The 18,643-nt window shown below is 38.5% G+C and overlaps 1 protein-coding gene across 1 annotated transcript in view; it reads left to right on the forward strand.

Moving 5' to 3' along the window:
* The window catches only part of FOXO3 (forkhead box O3), a 117,632-nt gene that overhangs the window by 58,927 nt on the left and 40,062 nt on the right, over nt 1-18,643 (forward strand). The gene's annotated exons all lie outside the window — the stretch shown is intronic.

Below are 18,643 nucleotides of genomic sequence, written 5' to 3' on the forward strand. Positions count from 1 at the left end.
GGCTTAACAGAAAAAGTCTTTCTCCTTTAAAGGGTATTTCTTAATGTTTCCTTCTTCATGAACAGGTGATACAAGAATTTTCTACTTTCTGCTAAAAAACAGAACAACCTTCAAGGAAGTTACATTGGTTCATTTGTTAAATGCATTTAGGGGTAATTGAGAAAGTTATATTTCTCGGTGAAAATAGCTTTCAGGTTGATGGGCAGGTAGGAGTCATTGGTCTCACCCATATCTTGACATCTGGATTTAATACAGACTGTGACAGGAACATGATAAAATAGCATTGGGACCACAGAGGTGAGGAAATGTTATTCTTCCCCATGAACATGTTTGATATTTTGGGAATGTTCTGGGAGAAATTCTTTTACTTGCTTGGTGAGCATGGTCCAAGTTGGTATACTTGGGTTAGATTTGCACTCTGGGCTTCCCAAGGATTTATCTGATGTCTGAGCCAAAGCTTTGACGCCCATGGATAATGGAATTGAGGGGTTTCTCCTTTTCTTGTTCTGACAAGATATTTGTTAGGAGAACCAGTTGCTGTCCAGTCAATTTCAACTCACCGTGACCCAATGTATGTCAGAGTAGAACTGTGCTCCCTCCATAGGGTTTTCAACGGGTGATTTTTCAGATGTAGGTTGCCAGACTTCTTCCACGGTATCTCTGGATAGACTCAAGCCTCCAACCTGTTGTTTAACAGTCAAGCGCATCAACCATTTGCACCACCCCAGGGATTTCTTAGGATAGAATAATGGGTTAAAATTCTCTTGGGTTTTACTCTAGAGAAATATAGCTCTTTTTGTACAAATACAAGGAAGTCCAAGTGAATATTGTGCTTTATAATTATATTTCAAAATGTGAAGGGGGAAATTATCAAGTTTATCCTACCAGTAGGTTGCTTGCCTGATAAACAGTGACAAGAAGAAAACTGGGTCCAAGATGAATTTTTAGAAAATGATTTACAGTTATAGGGCCATATCTCCGTATGTGAGCTTTGAAATAAGAATTTAAATTGCTGCTTTGTTTTGTAATAAAAAACCAAACATGCGAGTTTAAAGTTAGTATTACATTTTGGTAAAGCTTTAAATGTATATTATATTTCTTGAAGTAAACCTTTTTTTTCCTGCCCATAAAAGTGAAGGTCATCCAGGAGGTCAGATGAATTACAAGTACATTCTCAACAGAATGGAAATGGTGCTGATATTTCATAATTTTTTGTTTTGTTTTGTTTTTGGCTACTTTACGTTTTTAAAGACTCAGACTAAAACATATATTCATCAAACATGTGTCATGTGTACACGATTAAACATTTTTTCCAGTATTATATTTTAAGCAGGAGTATAGACAAAACTATAATGAACTAGCATATTCTTGGAAATATGGTTTTCTTAATAATTATTATTTATATTCCTATGAAAAGTTCAATTACTTAACATTTCCATGCATTTTGGTGAGTTTGCTCCATTATTTAACCTTAAGGATGACCTCCCCTTTTACATAGTCACAATTAATTTCATTCTTTAAGTTTATTAATATTCATCTGTACAATCTCAGTTGAGGACTAAATTGAAATTATGCATGTGCTTAGCAGATTTCCTAACAAAGAGTAAATTAAAAATGATCTCTTAATGTTGGGGGTGGTGGTAATAATCACCAGCAACAATTACAGGTGCCGAGGAGGAAGCAGGCAGCAGCATTCTTAAGATGAGGAGATGAAAGTTGCCTTCAGGGTTGGAAAGGACCCTTCTAAGACTTTCTACCAGTTCAGTTTTGCAGAAAGGCAAGTAAGGTTCAGAATAAGGTTGTATCATTTTCTGGTGCCTTCTTCCTGAGGGTCTTTTTAGATCTGAGACACAGTGGAATAAGTGGGGCAGGGGAGAACTGCCACTAGGTAGGATTTGGTGGTTTGGGGTGTCACTTGGGGGGATGTTGTTATTTCTGTTCTCCTGCTGTCTCATCCAGCATGTTGAACTTTGTTGCAGTGGGAAAGTCAAGAGATGATAATATTATAAGCAACTATTCTATCTTTTCAGGGGAGATTAGGAGGAGGAGGTAGAAGCTTTAGTTGGGTAGTATTTTTGCTTTGTACAAAACCTCTCTTTGAGCAGTATTATTCTATAATCTTCAAAGAAAAAAACTTTTTGTTTTTGGATAGGAGACATTGAGTAAGTGAAGCATCTACTTTTTATGTGGTTTTCTCAGGCTTTTTTTTTTTTTTTATGAATAAAGTAGTGCTTGTCTTTAAGCACCTTGATAGGAATTTAGATAAAAAACCAATGAAAGAGAGATCTTTTTCATCCATAAATCCCCGTGGTCTTGATGGTGAACCCCTGATAAAAGGATTAGAAATACAGATCAGGAAATTAACTTAGATACATTTGCCTGGTGGTGTAATTCTGCACTTCTGGCCCTGAAGTAGAAAAAGCTCACCTGAAGCTTTGGGGAGCTTCCTCACTACTTCCAGGTAATTCTTGAAAGTCTTGTAAAATGTTTTCTTTTACCATGACCAATTTGCTTATATTATTCTAAACTCCATGTTGGCCCTTTTTAAGAGCTTGCTAAGATTTTTTCCTTTGGTTTGATCATAGACTACCAGTGACTTCAGGGAAACTGGCTTCTAGATATAGAATGGGAAGGGGAGAAAGGAGCAGGTAAAGAAAGTTTTGGGGGAATACAAGTCAGAGTGGCAACAATTGTAAAACAAAGAAAGGGAGTGGTAGGAGGAGGGTAGTACAAGAAGGACAGAAAAAGAGGGAAGGGCAGCTTGGAAGAGAAAGGGAGAGGGGAAGAGTGGAGAATGGTAGGGTTTGGGAATAAGGAACAGGCTTGTGGGGACAGAGAAGGTATTAAGTAGGAATAGTGAGATATGAGGCTGAGACAAAAGAGTGGATGTGGCTAAATGGGAAAAAAGAGAATGCATTGCCTTCGAGTGAGGGAGAGACAGTGTCTGAGGCATACCATTGTAGCTGTGAGACTTTTAAGAGAATTTGAACATACTGGGTGTTGGGTGACATTGGGAACCTGATTAAGTAAGGGAGTGTCTAATGGGGTCACCTGAACTTTTGTGCTTTGGGGTGGGGAAGAAACGAGAGGACAGCTCTACCTGTCCTTTTATGTTAATTTTCTTGTGATCTTGTGACTAAGGCCTACCTTAGTTGGGTCAGCTAGTTCTACATTTCCATCTCCTTTTTCTAAGTTGTTATCAGTGCAAGCATAAATCTCCCTGCTTCTCTCTATAACTCTTTGTGACCTGTTTCACTTTAAAAAAAAGGGGTCCATTAGACCTTCCCAAACCCCACTGCCTTTCCTCCTCTTTTTTCCCCATTACGCCAAGGGTCATCTTATTCCTTCTCAAGAAGTCATTACAAAAAGGCTGTGTTCACTAATTCATTAGAATGTAGAAGTTAATCAGCTTTAGGATCCTTTATTGGTTTTCATTGAATAGAGGTGTTTTTTGTTTTTGTTTTATTTTACATGTATAAGTGCCTAAGCCCATTTATTCTAGACTTTTTAATAATAGTCTTTCTCTAAAATGTGTTAAATTGTACTGCTTTCTTGAAGTCAGTCTGTGGAACTTCATTTATCATCACAGACATTAGTATTTTCATTGTAGCTTTGTTTGTGCTTCCTTATGATCGGTTGTTTCACAAGTGGGGAGTATTTAATTCTTGAAACCTTGAGGTTTTTAAATCTTCTGACTGAGGTAGTTAGGATTGTGGGTCTGTTTATTCACATTCAATTTCAGTGTATATTATGTGCTAGGCACCTGGGCTGTAACAGGGAGCAAGAGAGACACCATCTCTGCACTGTTGAGAGTTTAGTCTATAATTCTTAATGATGACCTGGACCTTGCCAGTCTCACTTATGTTCTAGATGGTTGGGGTTGTCAGGCTGCCTCCAGAAAAATGGGATGCTATTGTCTTTAGGACCTGACCTACTTATACATTTGGTCTTTTCTACCTCTGGTCTACAAAAGCCTAGCCCAGCAATCCATATGCAATTTTGGGTTTCATTTTTTGCAGAGGCCAGGGGAGGGAAAAAGGGGAAAATGGTAAGGAGAAAGGCACATGTTGACTTGCATGAAGACAGGATGGTGTTGGTCCAGGATTTTTTCTAATCTATATGATTATTTTATAATCTTTAAAAACTAAAAACTAATTATATGAGTATTTTGTAATCTTTAAAAACTAAAAACAGAAATTATTTCTGACAGGAGACGTTAAATAAGTGAGGAATCTACTTCTTTTTATGTGGTTTTCTCAGGCTTTTTTAAATGAGTTAACACTTGTCTTTAAGCACATTTGATAGGAAGTTACATAATTAACCAGTGAAACCTATGATGCTGTGCCTGCAATAAGGTGCCTCTGACACCCCCTTGTCCTGCCTAAGTTCCTCCTGTTTTAAGTTCCATTACTCATCTGACAGTATGCAGAATGTTTTGTCCTTGTAAAAAATACCGAGTAGAGGTAATCAGAAAAGAAAGCTTTATTTTACTGTGTGTCAAATAAACCAGCTCTGAAGTGAATATTTCTCATTTCTAGGTGTTTTTGGGAGCAGAACCTCCCTCATGTACTGTCTGTTGGGGTATCTCCCAGTGGGTATCTCTTACTGGTTGTGAGAGAGCTGCCTTTTGCACACCTGTACACTCCTCTTTCATTCTCTTTCCCCCAAACCTCAGGCATGAGTGTCTATGTTTGCAAAGTTAAACCACTTCACTGATGAGTACGAGAATGTGGTCCTGTACCAAACCCATTGCCACTGAGTTGATTCCAATTCACAGTGACCCTACAGTACAGGGTAGAACTACCCCATAGGGTTTCCAAGGAGTGGCTGGTGGATTCCAACTGCCGACCTTTTGGTTAGCAGCCAAGCTCTTAGCCACTATGTCATGAGGGCCCTGAGAATGTGGTCAGAGAAGGGGAAGTATTTGCTTAGTGTATGCATAATATTAAACAAAATGCTACTTTTGAGCCTCCTTAATTAAATTATTATGAAAAAATTCAAACCTAAAAGAATAGAGTGTATATTCAGCACTTACCAGGATTTTGCCACATTTCCTTAACCTATTTTTTTTTTTCCTATTTCCTAAGGATTTTAAATCAAATCTTAGGCTTCATTATTTCACCTCTACATACTTTAGTATGCATCTCTAAAAAACTGACATATTGTTATATAACCATAGTGCCATTATCATACCTAACTCTATTAACATATTCTCTTGGTATCACCTAATAGTTTATAATATTTTTTTAAAAATTAAATAAGTCTTTTTTGCAGTTGTTTTGTTAGAATCAGGGTCCAAACAGGGTTTACTCATGGCATGTGAATATTATGTCTGTTTTAATCAAGAGCCGTCCCCAGCATCTCTCCTTTCTTTTTCATGCGATTGACTTATTACAGTAACTGGGTCAGTTGTCCTGCAGAATGTCCTACATTCTGGATATATCAGTTTTCTTGTGGTGTCATTATCTTGTTCCTCTATCACCTGGACTTCCTGAAACTGGGAATTAGTTCTAGAGGCTTGATTAACTTCACATTCAGCCTTTTTAGTTGAATAGTTCTGTGTGCTTCATATTTCATTACATCAAGGAAAGGCACCTTAATTTAATCATTAAAAAAAAAAAAAACTTAGTGAGCACCAAGTTTTAGACATGATGCTAGGCACTATAGGGACTGCAAAGATGAACAAAGCATAGATCCTCAAGAAACAGACCATAACCAGCAGCGTGACAGGATAAATGTAGCAGGCAACCAAGAAATCAAGAGGAGCCCAGTCAGTGGAATTCTTGCCTGCCAAAGAGAGTTGGCCCAGGAAGCCTTTGAAATTGTAGCACTCCAAAAAACTTAATTCAGAAATGTAATACTTTCACCAGTTTAATACCAATCCAGCTCTTTTCTATAGTTTTATTCCATGTAATTCTTCCTTGAGTAATTTTTCTTCTCTCCCCTAACCCACTGTGCATCACATTATTTGAGGTAGCATAACATTGCCACAGATGCCTTTTATTGCATCTGGGTCAGGGTAAAAAGCTGCAGAAATCCCGACAACTTTCCAGATCTAGTCAGTGAGACTTAACCAAAGGCAAGTGACTTCTCAGTAAAAGAGAAAACTGACACCATGTTTCAACTGGTGATCCACCAGTCACCGGCTGTTTCTTTCCTGCCTGACCCATGTAAACAGAGTAGTGTAAAAAACTTGAAGCTTTCTAGTGAATGCCTGAGGTTGGTTGGTTGGTTGGTTTTTGCTTCTTTTGGAGGTATATTATGGACAGGATTATAGTTTATCAAAAACTAAGATGGAGCTTTAAAATCGTGTATGTATTTTTATAAAACTTTAAAAAATCTGAGAATATTCTCTATAGTACAGTCTTTTTATTTTTCTCATTTACGCAACTACCCCTCCCCCCTTGAGTTTTTCTTTCCCGTAAGAAAATAAAGTTCCAGCTAAAAGATGCCCTCTCAGTTGAGAGTTCATAAGCCAGAAATTTAAGCAAAAAAAAAAAAATGAAGTTCTCTATATATTTGAATTAAAAAACTCTGAGAAGTATCTTGTTCACTGTTTTATTTTAATATCTAGACACAGTGCTGGGCACTCAGTGCTCAATAATTACTGGTTGAATAAATAAAATGAGACATTGGGAGCAGTAGTGTTTACTTGCATTTAGAAATTGCAAGTAAACTGTATGATCCTAGTGAAAATACTTAGCCCTCCTTGGTTAAAGAACTCTGGCTCAGGCACTGTAAAGTAAGAGCATGCGTGTGTAGCATTAGCAAACAGGATAAGGATTCATCTTGTTTGCCAACTGATTTTTTTTTGAAATGTTATAAAGAACATAGCATTTAACGTATATATACATCCTAAAAAGCTGCTTAGTAAAATTCTGCATTATGTTCTTAAAAATGACATTTCTTCCTTAAGAAGCAATTTCTGTTATAGATGACCAAAAATTGTTAGGGGGCCAAGCTTTGATGCATTTACTGCATGAAGGTCAAATACTTAGGTCATTATAATTCCGCACCCTTTTGTGCATGCAATACAATGAGCTCTTTGATATGGCCATACCACATTCTCAAGATGAAGGAAGGTCATGTGTTTTCAGGCATCAAGAGCTTGATCTACTCTTTTTCAGTTCCCTGTTCTAAGTGGCTGTTGAGGGTAAAGTTGAGGGGGAAAGCTGGACTAATGAATGGCTTTTGTCTACCTTGTTCTATTTTTTATTTTCCTTACACAGAAGTCAGTTTGATTGCAACCTCTTAAAGGGAAAGTTGAATATCATGGAGCTGAGAACCTACCACCCTGAGCAGTCCAAAGACAGCCTTCACTCTGACTCCGATTTTTGTCGCATACATGGGAACGGAGTTTTGATTGAGAGGGTATAGGACCCAGGTGACTTGGATAGCTCGTCAGCTTCCTACCAGGCAGCCACATTGAACCGCCTCAGTTTAAATGCAGCTGTTCTGAATAAGCAGCCCTGTAAAGGTTCCCTAGATCTTCTGACCTGCAGGAGTGAATTTGGCTGCGAGAGGAGCAGACTTCTGCAGAGAGTAAGGGGGTTTCTGGGTGTTGGGCAGGCTTCTGCCACATTGCTGTTGTGCTTTCTCATAATTTATGCCTTAATAAAGTTTTCCCCAAGGATGGCAAAAAATAAATCGAGGTATTAAAAGAACACACATCATAAGTGCGAGGCCATTTTTCTGTTCCTATTTCTGTCTTCCTTAATTATTTCACTAGGCTCTTGAAAAATATTTTTACAGTTAAATTCCACAAGTTCCATGTTAATCAGTGACTTCTGGAGGTGCTGGGTCCAGTGACACAATATAGAACACAAAGTTAGACAAAAACCAGCCTAGAAACAAGGCAAACAGAGGGCTTTGTCCTCAAGTCCTGTTTGACTTGCACTATGTTATGGATTTTAAAATGTCTAAATTCAGCCCATGATGCTTTTCCAGAATGACTGGCAAAGCTGGTCAAAAATGTGTTGTTAGTTGCCATCAAGTTGGCTCCAGCTCATGGTGACCTTCTGTTTCATAGAACAAAACATTGCCCAGTCCTGCACCATCCTCACAATCGTTGGTATGTTTGAGCCCACCGTTGCAGCCACCTTATCAATCCATCATATGGAGAATTTCCCTCATTTTTCCCGACCTTTTTTATTTATGGTCAGTAACTGAATGGTGTAATTAACCTCTGAATGTTTTCACAGATGTGTAAAAGTAATATCAGATGAGTTAAGCCTGTATAGGTTTTCTATACATATCAGACTTCTGATAAAGGTAGAAATAGTTCATTTTTCTAGAGTTGTGGTTTCATAAGACTGTGTCTCCTTCAAGCATTTCCTTAGCGTCTCTTCCCCCCACCTCCCCGCACCTAGATTTTTCTCCCTGCATGACAATTGGCTTGTCCTGGTTTTTGCTCCTTCCCCCTTTCTATATCCTCTCCAGTAGCTTTTTGGTCTTCTTTCCCTATAGCTAATATTATCCCCATTACATTTTTTTTTCTCCTCATTTCAGTTGAATGATTATAATGTTCGAGTTTTCTGACATTTCAGAAGGTAACCATTGATCAAAAAGAATACCCTGAAATCCTCAGAAGTTTTAATAAAAATTTAATTTGTTAAGCAAATATATATCCAATGTCAAGTCAGTAAAACAGGGGAGAAAATTGTGGTTTCAATTTTCTGAAACAAATATACTTAGAAGAAAAAATAAAAAGGAAATATATGAAAATGTCAACAGCGGTTCAGAGTGTAGTTGGAATGAGTAACTTTTACTTAATTTTCCAGTTGTCAGTAATGTCAGTATATGCATGTTCATATTTATCCTGCACACACACCCATGTGGCAGTCTTAGTTGTGTGGGACAGGGAAGTGGAAAAGGGGGGTGTGGTGTGGTGTAGAGTAGAACAGTAGTTTTCAGATATCCTCCATCAATAACAAAAATGTCAACATTTCATGTGGACATATTTCCATTTATCTTGATTTTGTGTATGTCATTTTCAGTTGTGTGAATCTTTTAGCATTCATTATATAATACCATTTTTAGGATACTTTATCAATTTGTGCTTTTTTTTAATCCTTCACAATTTCATATGTACTGTTAGTGGATATAAAATTTGGGTTATTAATCAGAAAAATCATAGGGTCATTATGAGTCAGAATTGACTCGACAGCAATGGGGAATCACATAACTCATTATAATAATGTCTTCTGGGTGTCTTAACTTCCTTTATACTGCTTGGAGTGACTTTACCCTTTCACGTTAAGTTTTCTACAAAGTTGATTCTATTAATAAGTTCTTTAAACAAATGCACTTTTTGTTCTTCCATCTGCTGGACACTATTCTAGGTATTCCCAGTTGTTACTGATTAGAAACAATACTCAGTAGTTCAATGTGATAAGATTGTTTTAGTTAATTCTGGTTTCCTTAGGATGCTTTTGAATTTAAATTATTGATTTAATTTAATTTAAAACATTTCATTGGTAGAAAAAAACAGTCTTATTAATGCTGTTAAAACATTTCTGTAAATGCTTCTTAAAGCAATCAGTTTTTATGAATATGTTACATTGAATTTTGATGAGTTGATCTGCTTCCCCTACCTCTGGCCCTAAAGAAGCTGTAGAATCCTACGAAGTAGTTCAAAAATGATTGAGTTAATAGATGATCTCTGAAATCATTTCCCACTCTAAAATTCTATCTCAATTTCTCTGAGCCATCTTTTCCCTGCAGGGAATAGGATAATAACATTAATTTTTCAACCAGCTAGAGTTATAATGGAAACCCTGGTGGCGTAGTGGCTAAGGGCTATGGCTGCTGACCAAAAGGTCAGCAGTTCGGATCCACTAGGCAATCCTTGGAAACTCTGTGGGGTGGCTCTACCCTGTCGTATAGGGTTGTTAGGAGTCAGAACCGACTTGACAGCAGCGGTTTTTTTTTTTTTTTTTTTACGGGTTAGAGTTATAATGATTCATTGGACTAGGTGATATAAGTAGTCAAGTGTGTTGTGCAATAAGGCTATGGCTATCACCAAAAACAAATCGACAGGAAAAAAAAAAAAGTTAGATTCCATAATGAAAATCTCTTTTATATTTTACTTGTAAAGAATGAGTGTTTTTGCTCAAAAGACTTTGTACTTTGAATACAAATGTTACTCTGTATATTAAGACCTATCTATAAAAATTAAAAAAAAATTTTTTTTTTTATATACAAGTGGGTTAACTGGAAGAGGATTCTGCAAACTTATGTTTTACATTCTGCAAACTTATGTTTTGCATTCTGCATGGAATTTAGGAAGAAGAATGCAAGAATGCATGAAACTTGAAATATAAAACCTTAGTAATTCAGACTTTGAGAGGAATGTCCAACTAGATAATACACAGTGCAGGTTTTTGAAATTTTAAGAAATATGCTTAAAGAGGGTTTACTGATAGCATTAATTTGGGGAAAATTTAGGATAACAGATTGTACATTCAGGATATTCTCATTTATATAAACAAAAAAAAAAGTAAATGGCAAAATCTACAAAAGTTGTATCTGAAGGGTGAGAATAAGTGATGTTTTTCTTGCTTCTTCACACTTTTCTGACCTTACCAGATTTTTAGATAAGCATGTACTATTTTGGTAATCAAGGAAAAGTTAAAACAAAAAAACTCAGCAATTTTACCCAATTGAAGGCTATCAAATAACAAAGATTTTGAAAAGTTAGAACAATTTGTATATGGCAGTACTTTCCCTCTAAATTATGTTAATTCTCTCACTGAAACAATAATTTTAACTCTTTAACTTACATTGTTCTGGACTAATTCTGGAAGAGAGGGTCACACAGAGAGGATTGTCTGTCTGATCCCTGTTCAGATAAGTAGAACAGAGTCCAGTTAGTGTCGCATTAAAGCTAACTCATGCCTAACTAACACAACTTCAGTTTTTGTTACTGTTGCAGCTTGTTTCTAGTACATTGCATATAGGGTAAGCTTATTTACAAGAATCCAAAAGAAAATGTGTATTTCACATGATCTGATAAGTACATCCAGGTTTCTTAGCTAAAGAATTTCTATGTGATCTCCACTTCTGAATTCAAAGAGACTAATTCATAAACAGTAAATAGGTCTCAAACTCTTAGTTTCCTACCGTTTGGTAACCTGTCTGGAAAGCTTTACCATAGGAGGAATTTTATTTCACCCCAGTTTTTGTGTAGTGCTATTCTTTAGAGGATGACTTTATATTTTTAGTTCATTCTGTAACTGTACAGTGTAAACATTACTTAAGTAAGCTCTTTACCTGTGGCCAGCTTGACCTTTTCAGGCTTGGTGTAAATTAAACTGGTTGGAGACAGAAAGGACAAGGAAGGGGCTAGAGGAATGGGAAGGGCTAGGGAGACCCCTCAAGAGCCGTAGCTTACAAAACTTGTTTTGAACATTGAGGTTGACTCAGAAGCTTGCACTCACTCTCAAGTACCTAAAAACTGTTTTTAAATGTATATGAAGTTAGTGGGACTGCTGAATTTTGGAAACAGAATGAGCAGAATTTAGAAGAAATTCACAGCTGCTCTTTTGTTTTTGTTTGTTTTCCTGGTTATGGAATGAGGGACTGTCCAACACCAATCTAACAATTTCTTCTCTTTGCTCAGCTTTTCTCCCAGACTAAACTGTAGTAAAATAGGGGAGGACAAATAGCAAGAATGATTCCCGTGTGTTTTGCCTTGCTTTGCTCCTGCCCAGCCTCTGCTGTGGTGCCCACTAATTACAAGTGGTATTGTCCACAGCTGAAGTGCAGAAAGTTAGGGGTTGGAGTAGGAGCAGAAAGACCTGACTTCAGTACAGAGTCCAGCTGTGTTTGCTCCTCACATCATTTCTAGGTTGAAATAATTTTCAGAGGGCTCTCATTGGTGAATAAGGGAAAACAAATGGGAAATTTTCAAAGCGTGTATTCTGGGATGTGCCAGCTCCTAGATACAGTTGTCCCTCAGTGGGGGATTAGTTCTAGGACTCTCCTTCCCCGCACCCCCGAGGATACTAAAGGCCAACGATGTTCAAATCCCTTATAAAAAATAGTATAGCATTTGCTATAACCTACACACATCCTCCCGTATACTTTAAATCACGTCTGGGTTACTTATAATACCTAATACAGTATAAATGCTACGTAAATAGTTGTTTCATCATAATTGAAGACTTGCTCAGGAAGGCAGCTTTTCTGTTCTACGAGTTTCTGGAGCTCTTCTGGGAATGCTGATGCTGCGTTGACATCAGCCTATGCTGATTATGCTGTGATCTTTAAATTCTTGAGTCTGTGGTATTCTACATAGCTGGCCAGCCATCCCTTACTAGCCTTAAACTCCTTCTTCTCCCTCTCCTCAACTCCCTCACACCCTTTGAGGGATTGCTTTGACCATTTAATTGCCTTTTTTTTTTTAACATTTTATTCTTGTTTAGGTGAAAGTTTACAGAGCAAATTAGTTTCTTCAACGATTTATACACAGATTACTTCGTGACATTGGTCACAAACCCCTGAATGTGTCAGCACCCTCCCCTCTTCCTCCCTGGGTTTTCTATGTTCATTTGCCCAGCTTTACTGCACCTACCTTCCTTCTGAACTTTGTTTTTGGGCATATGCTGCCCTTTAGGTCTCATATAGTTGATTGTTCTGAGGTATACATTTCTCACTGGTGTTATTGTTCATTTTGTAGGCCTGTCTGATTTCAATTCTGGGTTTGAAGGGTTTCTAAGGGCCATGGTTTCAGGGGTTCCACCAGTCTCTATCAGACCAGTAAGTCTGGTTTTATTTGTAAGTTTGAATTTTGTTCTATATTTCTCTCTCCCTCAGTCCATGACCTACTGTCGTGGTCCTGATCAGAGCCGTGGTAATGGTTGCTGGGCACCATCTGGTTCTTCTGGTCTCAACTTCTGCAATCTGAAATTGATCAAACACGCAATCAAGATGCATTGATAATTACTGGTGATTGGAATGCGAAAGTTGGAAACAAAGAAGAGGGAATAGTGGTTGGAAAATATGGCCTTGGTGATGGAAACGACACTGGAGATCACGTGATAGAATTTTGCAAGACCAATTACTTCTTCATTATGAATACGTTTTTTCAACAACGTAAATGGTGACATGTAGACCTCACCAGATGGAATAACAGGAATCACATTGACTACATCTGTGGAAAGAGATGATGGAAAAGCCTAATAGCATGAGTCAGGGTCTGACTGTGGAATAGACCATCAATTGCTCATATGCAAGTTCATGTTGAAGGTGAAGAAAATGAGAAGAAGTCCATGAGAGCCAAAGTACGACCTTGAGTATATCCCAACTGAATTTAGAGACCATCTGAAGAATAGATTAGGTGCATTGAACACTAATGACCAAAGACCAGACAGGTTGTGGGATAACATCAAGGCCATCATACGTGAAGAAAGCAAGAGGCCATTAAAAAGACAGGAAAGAAAGAAAAGACCAAAATAGATGTAGAAGACACTAAAACTTGCTCTTGAATGTGGAGTAGCTAAAGCAAATGGAAGAAATGATTAAGGAAAATAACTGAACAAAAGATTTCAAAGGGTGGCTGGAGAAGACAAAGTATTGTAGTGACATATGCAAAGACCTGGAGTTAGAAAACCAAAAGGAAAGAACATATTCAGCATTTCTCAAGCTGAAGGAACTGAACAAAAAATTCAAACCTTGAGTTGCAGTTCTGAAGGATTCTGCAGGGAAAATATTGAAAGACACAGGAAGCATTAAAAAAAAAAAAAAAAGATGGAAGAAGTACAGAGTCACTTTCCCAAAAAGAACTGGCTGACGTTCAACCATTTCAGGGGGTAGCATATGATCAAGAACCAGTGGTGTTGAAGGAAGAAGTCCAAGCTGCACTGAAGGGAATGGTGAAAAACAAGGTTCCAGGAATTGTCAGAATACCAATTAAGATGTTTCAACAGAATGCCAATTGGATGCCGCAGTGGAGGTACTCACTAATCTATGCCTAGAAATTTGGAAGACAGCTACCTGGCTAACTGACTGGAATAGATCCATATTTGTGGCCATTCCAAAGAAAAATGATCCAGCAGAACGTGGAAATTATCAAACAGTATCATTAATATCACATACAAGTAAAATTTTGCTGAAGACCATTCATAAGCAGTCACAGCAGAACATTGACAAGGAACTACCAGAAGTTCAAGACAGATGCAGAAGAGGATGTGGAACCAGGAATATCATTGCTGATGTCAGATGAATCTTGGGCAAAAGCAGAGATTACCAGAAAGATGTTTATCTGTGTTTTATTGGCTATGCAAAGGCATTTGACTGTGGGAATCATGATAAATAACGGATAACATTGTGAAGAATGGAAATTCTAGAACGCTTAATTGCACTCACAAGGAACCTGTACATAGACCAAGAGACAGTAATTCAAACAGAATAAGGGGATACTGTGTGGCTTGAAGTCAGGAAAGGCGTGTGTCAGGGTCGTATCCTTTCATCATACTTATTCAGTCTGTATGATGAGCAAATAACCCAAGAAGCTGAACTATATGAACAAGAATGGGGCGTCAGGATTGGAGGAAAGCTCATTAACAACTTGTGATATGCAGATGACAGAACCTTGCTTGCAGAAAGTGAAGAAAAGATTAAAGACTACTGCTTTCAGTATGAATTACACCTCAATGTAAAGAGAACAAAAATCCTCACAACTGGACCAATAAGCAATATCATGATAAGTGGAGAAAATCTTGAGGTTGTCAAGGATTTCATTTTACTTGGATCCACAATCAGTACCCATGGGAGCAGCAGTCAGGAAATCAAACGAGGTGTTGCACTGGGCAAATCTGCTGCAAAAGACCTCTTTAAAGTTTTGAAAAGCAAAGATGTCACTTTGAGGACTAAGGTGCACCTGACCCAAGCTGTGGTATTTTCAGTTGCCTGCATGCGACTTGCTTGAATATGCATGTGAAAACTGGACCGAAGAAGAATTGACGCCTTTGAATTGTGGTGTTGGAGAAGAATATTGACTATACCATGGACTGCCAGAAGAACGAACAAATCTGTCTTGGAAGAAGTACAGCCAAAATGTTCCTTAGAAGCAAGGATGGTGAGACTTCATCTCATATACTTTGGACATGTTATCAGGAGGGATCCGTCCCTGGAGAAGGACATCATGCTTGGTAAAGTAGAGGGTCAGCGAAGAAGAGGATGATCCTCAAGGAGATGGACTGACACAGTGGCTGCAGCAACGGGCTGAAGCATAACGATTGTGAGGATGACTCAGGACTGGATAGTGGTCGTTCCATTGTACATAGGATCACTGTGAGTTGGCACTGACTGGACAGCACCTAACAACAACAAAAATCGCTTTCCAAAGCAGCTGTTAGTTCATCAAATATTTATTGTGATTTGGGTCCCCCCCTTCTTTTAAAACTTCCTTTGACATGGTTATAGTTTAATGAAAAAGAGTATTTGTGGTGTGCCCAGCTTTGTGCTAGGAGTTCCATTGGAGACACCAAAGAAGCTCACGGTTTTGTCCCAGGGGCCTTATCCTTTAGTTTGTTGTTGCCGTCTGGTTGGCTTCAACTCATGACAACCCATGTACAACAGAATAAAACATTGCTTAGCCCTGCACCATCTTCAGGATCATTGGTAAGCTCAACTCCATTGTTGCAGCCCCTGCATATTTTGAGTGCTTTCTAACCTAGGGAACTCATTTTCCAACACTACATCGGAAAATATTCTGTCGTGACCTCTATAGGGTTTTCATTGGCTAATTTTCAGAAATAGGTCACTAGGCCTTTCTTCCTAGTCCTTCCTAGTCTGACAAAACCAAAAAACCAGACCTGTTGCCATCGAGTCAATTCTGACTCATAGGTACCCTGGAAGACAGAGTAGAACTGCCCCGTAGGGTTTCCAAGGAGCAGCTGGTGGATTCAAACTGCCGACCTTTTGGTTAGCAGCCAAGCACTTAACGACTGCACCACCAGGGCTCCCTTAGTCTAGAAGCACCACTGAAACCTGTCTACATGGGTCCCCTTGCCAGTATTTGAAATACTGGTGGCATAGCTTTCAGCATTATAGCAACACACAAGCCTCCACAGTATGACAGACTGGCAGAAGGGTGATGGTATCCTACAGCAGAGGGTATGAATGCCACAGGGTCCACTTCAGAGAGCAAGGACGTTACCACAGGTTTATTTATGAAATGCCAGGAGTGGACTCAAAAGCATAACAAGAAAGAGTTAAAAGACATTGAGAGACACAGTTTAAACTTTGAAATAAATGTTTCACATTCCACACAGATACTGAAACTGAGGCATAGGGGACTAACTATGTAGTATTTATCAGTGAAATGTACATAAAATACCAGTTTCTAAGTAATCTCCTTTCCTGCATAAATTGCCCATCTTTTCTCCTGGGGATGGCCCTGCCTTCACTACAGTCAATAGCTACTACCTAGCAAGTACATACCTGATAATTATCTATCTAGGAATATTTAGGGCTGTTTTCCTAGCATGTTCGGTCTTACATATTGACTCAATTGGGCAGCATAGGTAAACATTCCTAATGCTGCCTCTTTACTGTTGTTTGGTGCTGTCGAGTCGATTTTCGGACTCACAGCAACCCCATGTGACAGAGTAGAATTGCCCCATAGAGTTCCCTAGGCTATAATCTTTAGGGAAGCTGATCACCAGGGTTTTTTTCCCACAGAGCTGCTGGATGTGTTCGAACCACCAACCTTCTATTAGCAGCTAAGTGCTTAACAGTTTACTAGGCCTTTATAAACATAGTTTTCAACATCCAGCCTTTAGACATGAAAAATTGAAACAATCATATACCTTAATGCAATAAAATTTTTGTTCTTCTATAGCATTTATTATTTCAGAATATTGGAATACCTTTATGACAGATGTCTGCTCATTTCCTGATTTTTTTTTTACTGTGCTTTAAGTGAAAATTTACAAATCAAATCAGTCTCTCATACAAAAATTTATATACACCTTGCTATGTACTCCTAGTTGCTCTCTCCCCAATGACACAGCACCCTCCTTCTCCACCCCGTATTCCCCATATCCATTCTGCCAGCTTCTGTCCACCTCTGCCTTCATACATAGTCTCGTATGTCTACTTGAGCCAAGAAGCTCACTCATTTCCTGATTTTTTTAAGATTCATTTTAGGGGAGAGTAACAGACCACAATTTGGTACACTGTTGTTTTGTGTTGTGGAATCAATTCGGACTTACAGCAACCCTGTAGGACAGAGTAGAACTGCCCCATAGGATTTCTAAGGCCATAAGCTTTACAGAAGCAGACTGTGGAACAGCTGGTAGGTTCGAACCACTGACCTTCGGTTAGCAGCTGAGCGCTTAGCCATCGTGCCACCAGGGCTCTTTTGGTTCACTCGGAGTATAGATTTTTTTCTTCATACTGTTACTGGATCCCATCTCACAAGATCTGGATATGAGACTGTTGGTTTTCTTACTGGATAGTATTTTTTAAATTTGGATTTGATGCTTTGGGCTTGGGTGGAGACTGATATGTCACTACGCCTGCCTTGCTTCCCACATGTTTCATATTGCCCCAAAATCAAAAACACATAAGCCTTTGTCCAGGTTATGGTATCATGCCGTGTTGTAGATTGTGCTCACTGGCTGTCGATACTATTTTTTTCTTGTAGTTATGTGAAAATTGTTGCAAAGACAGTGGCCCAGCCATAGTTCCGTGGTTGGTAGAAATAGCCTTATATCTATTGTTACCATACAGTTAATTCCCAGTTAATACCATATGTCTCTCCAAGCCGTCTTTTCCACATTTCATTTTTATGTCTTGAGTCCCTTGAAATCCAGACTGACCCAAAACAAGAAATGTTAAGAGCCTCATCATAAAACAGCTTCTTTACTTGCAAATATGTTGAGTCCCATCCTTAGTGGCCTCCACATCAGAACTTCTAAAACGTTGAGGGCAGGAGGATTACTGCTAGCCCCATCGGCCTGGAGCACTGGAGGATGACACTGTTTAGCGCATACACAATCATTCATTGCAGTGTGCTTTCAAAGTGCCTGATGACACATACGTCAAGGTGGGAGGTAGGAACATAAAGGCCTTTCTTGCTAGGTGTTGCTATTGCATTATCTTAATGTGAATAGAAACCTCTCATTACCATTATTAATACTTAGAATTTTGTTATTAACTATTTTTTGCTATAAATCTAATATATGCAAAAGTTAAACTGTGTGTTGTGTACACGCAAAGAGAGATACACCGTACAGTGGGTGTATCAATAAGATTAATTCCTAAAAATAGAATTGCTAGGTGTATCAGTTAGGATTAGGCTTGGCTGCATGTAACAGAAAACCCAAATTTAACAGTGAATTATTCTCATGTAAAAGAAGTCTGTCACTGATGTGGGTACCCTAAGAAGTCGCTGAGAATCACTCTCCTTTTATCTTCTGCCCCGCCATCTCAGCATGAGGCTTTCATCCTCAAGGTCCCATAAGGATTCCTCTAAGTGTAGGCCAAAAGAAGGAAGAAAGGCAGAAGGGAAAAAGGGGATTCGTCTCTCACCTGCCTCAGCTGTCTTTAAACAGTCTTACTGAAAGTTACATGAAATTCTTTTAGTTACCTGTCACTGGCTAGAACTAAGTCACATGGCCCCGTCTAACTTCAA

The sequence above is a fragment of the Elephas maximus genome, chromosome 1, assembly GCF_024166365.1.
Source record: "Elephas maximus indicus isolate mEleMax1 chromosome 1, mEleMax1 primary haplotype, whole genome shotgun sequence".
Taxonomy (NCBI): domain Eukaryota; kingdom Metazoa; phylum Chordata; class Mammalia; order Proboscidea; family Elephantidae; genus Elephas; species Elephas maximus.